This window comes from Rhea americana, unplaced genomic scaffold, assembly GCF_003343005.1.
Source record: "Rhea americana isolate MKP2758 unplaced genomic scaffold, rheAme1 scaffold_26, whole genome shotgun sequence".
Taxonomy (NCBI): Eukaryota; Metazoa; Chordata; class Aves; order Rheiformes; family Rheidae; genus Rhea; species Rhea americana.
In genome coordinates, this window is record NW_028186379.1 from 5,103,688 (window position 1) to 5,108,333 (window position 4,646).

The window sequence follows — 4,646 nt, forward strand, 5'->3', positions numbered from 1 at the left end:
CACACCCCGCTTTATCTGATTTGAGTAATTTTGCCAATACTTCTCTGACCTCTGCAATGTGGATTTGTTGTGTAGATGCACCTCAATTTGTATCAAAAGCGATAGTCGGAATCCGTGTGTTTTGAAGGCCTGGGAATGAAAAATAAATGGTGCATTGGGCATGTTTGGACCCCAGTATAGGCAAAGCAGCCATATTAGGATTAGCGGGAGAGCTATTTTCATCATATCTTTGCATAACGTATGATAGAATAGACAACAAGCAGGCTGATATGCGCGTGGGAATACGGCTGCATTTTGAATTCCAGATCCTGTTTTAAGCCAATATCAGACAAACAGATTACTGTAAAAATTACACAAGTACAGGTACGTTTATTATAATGCAGTTCTAAGAGCCCATCCAAAATGTAAAGTTCAGGATTTAAAGTCGTTGATTTGACAGCCCCGGTATAGTGATACTTCCTGTATCCGCCCCCTAAAACAATTCTTGATGAAGAAATGTCTCTACTTCGGTAGGTTTCACTATATGTGAATGAGTCTCTCCTATAAAATAAGCTGCATAGTACAGCAAAATCGGAGGTATTTCTTGGTGAGCTGGCGGGGGGAGCCTCAATAAATAACAGTTAAAAATAAACCTTAGAGATTTATATCCTACAAATTTCAGTTTAGCTGAGAATCCCGGTCGATTATCTGGACTTGAGTTTTTGTACCCAATGCAGCAAACTCTGGGTCTTGACATCACAGGAACAATCTAAACAGAATGAGTTTGTCTCGGCTTTGAGGCATTTTGCTTTGTGTTTCTTTCTGCTCTTAATGTAGAGAATTATATATTTTAGATGTCTTGTTTTTTGCATTCTGAATTTATAGGTAGAAAAATACTCGTTTGCTGGGAGCAACGCAATTGCCTCTTTTCTCTCTCTCTCTCTCTCTCTCTCTCTCTCTCTCTCACTGCATATATTTCCTGGATTAACAAATCTAAGGTCAAGTTCAAGGCATCAGTTGTAGCAATACTTTTAGATGTAAGTCGGCATGGGAATGTTTCGGTGGACATCTTTTTGTTTGTTTTTATGTGTAGGAAAGCAGCATTGAAGCCTCTGTTCCGTGTGTGGATTTTGCATGGGAACATCGCTTGAGATGTTACCTTCTATAGGATAACGCCGTTGTTTAGTAGCTCGGCTCTTGTATATAATATTCGCTAAACTGCCCGGCTTAATTCCACAAAAAAAAATACTCCCTACATAAAACGTGACAGAAACCTGATTACTGCAACCGATATTAATGACTCCTGTTCTTTATGGGTCTGGGTGAAAGTCGGTAGAAAATGGATGATTTTCTGTATCGAGGGATTATAACCAGAGACATCCCCTTTTGCAGGCATTTTAGAGCCTGCCTCTTGGTCTAGGCACCCCTTTCGGCACTATATTTTTGCTAGAGGTCTCTTGCACCTGTATATGGGCACAGGGAAAGGAATTAATGAATTAATGCACGTTTTGAAGTGTTGGGATAAGTCTCGCGGGGCATTCAAGGGGGAGAAAAGCAGACATTTATGGCAGCATCGTCAGTCAATCAATTCCCGAAATTGTTGGCCGCCTAAGATAATACCTCCTTATGCCTACCTTATTCCCGAGTCCTCCCCGACTCTCTATCTGGAGGCAAGCTAGTAACACTAAATAAAGGCAAAATTTAGAGGGGCTTCAAGGAAACAGAGCTTAGGGCGCAAAGTGCTTAGAGAATCAGGGTTTTTGAACACACACACCGTTATGAGAAACTCTCCGCGCTTGTAAAGATGCTGGGAGTGTGTTACAACAACAAATCTTCTGGCCACAAAAGGGCAAGAAAATAGTTCTTGAGAAAGACAAGTTATCTTTCTGGAATCAGCTTCCTAGTTTGAAAAAAAAAAAGTCTTCGATATTTCTGTTTGTTGCAGTTATCAGAAACAGGGTCTAATTTCAGCTATAGCGCTCTAATGTTCATCGTCTGAATCGGATATAAAATATCATGGTTGGCCGCCAAAGATGGGTAGATCTCTTTAGGTCTCTAAGCGTTTAATCCTAATGTTCAAACTAAACGGGGAGGGCGTGAAAAACTACACCCCCCTCAAACTTTTCCGTCTCAGCAGTTTAAAAGGGAAGAGACGGTGACAGAGCAAAAGAAAGGAAAGGACTTCGATAATTGATATTAAAAATCGGTCTAAAATATTCCAGCCCAGATGAGCACAGCATTTTGTCAAATTCATGCCTCTGAAATAATTTAATGCGATTAAACGTACCAAAAAGCCAGAATAACATGTAGTTGAATGCTGATAACATTAGCGCTTTCTCTTTATACATATTCAGCAGTTTCCTAGCGAAATCACAACCATGCTGCCTCAGGTTTTCAATAGTACTCTGTCCATATCACAAGACTGAGATTTCATCTTGCCGCTAACAGAAATCACCTATTATTTGAATCATGAAGTAGATTAATATTTGAAAAAAATATCTAAATATTGCAAAAGTCATTCTACTACAGGGTTAAGGAAACATAGACAAGTTATATATATACATATAAAGAAAGAAAGAATACAGACGAATTTGTATAGCTCCTTACCATAACGGACGAAAAGGCAAACAGGAAAGAGCAAACGCCTATTAAGAACTTTTGTGTCTGAAATATTTAAAATCAAAACAATAATCACACTTTTCGGAAGCTGCATTCTTGGCACATTTTGCAAATAATTGTAGCCATAAGGCGTTATTTTCTTTGGAAAGGGGAAAGTTGATGTGATTTTCGTTGGCAAAAACGTTGCAAATTCCCTACGATTACGTTTTTCTAACAATCCTTTGTATAATGTAATCCAATCGTGCCTTTACAAAACTCTGTCGTAATTCTTGTGATATCTTCTCATGTTCGAGTCGTAACAATTCTCATCGTTTTTATACGTATGGAATATAAAAGATTAAAACCAACAATCGTGTAATATTTTAATTAGCTCTTTAAATAAATTCCTTTCGGTACACGCTTCTGCTAATTAGACACCCACCCTCTTGGCGAGGTAGGCTTAAAATGTTTAAAACAAAACACTGTACGGAAAGACAACAATTTAGATACTATAGAACTTGACCTTTAAAAGAACAGCGGTAGTAAGTTAAACAGTTCCCTTTGCACGCGATCTGTATATATAAAAGCTGGCTATCGAGGCATCCTAGCTTTGTTTATGTTCCTGCAAAGAAGAGATGTATCTTTTTCCTCGCTTTGTTTAGCTTAGCTATGGGTAAATGTGCTCGGAGACTCTCCACCTCTTGGCTACATTTGTCCTTTACAAAATTTTCTGCAGCAGAGCTGCAGAATTCATAACATTTTTAGCCACGTTACACTCTCTAATCCAGCCGAAATACTGGGGAAGGCGTAACGAATGCATTTTGCTTCTCAAAATGAAATGCCTCCCTTTGTTTATGTTGTTTTCACTGAGGTTAGCAAGGGGAAGGCTCGATTTTCCCCCTTCCTCAACGCGGAAGTCCCAATTACTGTATTAAAAGAGCAATTCAACATTAGACCAAATAATCAACATTGATAATTGTGCTGAACACAGCAACTTAACAGCAGGCTCCCTGCAATTACCCACACATTCCGGGGCTTTAAGCGTACATTATCTCTGTTTCACTTAACAGCAAATAAAGCGRAGAACTGTCTGTGCCTCGGGTGTCTACTCCCTCTCGGGCGAGCTGCGCCCCTCGCAGCCTTCCCCGTCGCCCTCCCTAATTGCTCTGCAGACGGAACCAAGAGGCATTTTTGGGTCCCTTCGCGTGGAAAGCTGGACTGAACAAATCTACTACTTCTTCTTTTTTGGGGGGAGGGTGGGGTGGGGGGTAACACACAGACACACACACATGCACATACACACCCGCATGCACACACAGCACGATCAATGCAAAATTGGGCAGAGGCGCTGCACGTGTGCACGCTGTGCAAGCACACATATGCCCATGCACACATGCACACGCTGCGTCTACTTTGGCAGAAGGGTCGCCGGACTTCAGCTGCCTTTTCGCCCTCCTTGCCTTAATTTCCCTTTGTTTCCCAGAGGCAGCCACGACCTCTGGCAAGGCAGAGCCTCGCACGGCGCAACAGCCCCGAGTGCAAAGAGGAGCAGGAAATAGCCACATACAAACCTTTGCCAGCTTTGCTCCCCATTTCTATCCCCAAGGTTTGAAATTTATTTAATGCAAGAGGGGGGAACTGCAGTGAGTCCAAGTAGGTGGCGTCCCGCGATTAACCGTCGGGCAGCTCTGTCGTGTCTGCTCTGACACAAGCTGAAGTTGACTGCCAAAGTGCTATAAAACCACAGGTCAGTCTAGAACTGTTTTCGGTTCTCCTAGACGCGCCGTGTTCAATTATAGCCTTAAAAGCCCTAATACAAGTGCAAGAATTTGTTTGCCATCACACAGAGGCGGGGCGAGTCTCTGCAATGGTGGCGCCTTTGTTATCTCAAAGTCACTGAAATCCTTATACATTCCTTTTTGTTTGAAGGGAGGGGTGTGTGTGTGCGTGTGTGTGCGRGCAGGGTGGGGGCACTGATTTTTTCATATACATATGGAAGGGTGGGGTGAAGATGGGAAAAAATAAGCAGTGCTCGGATACCAAAAGAGGACTTCCAACATCCTCCTTAA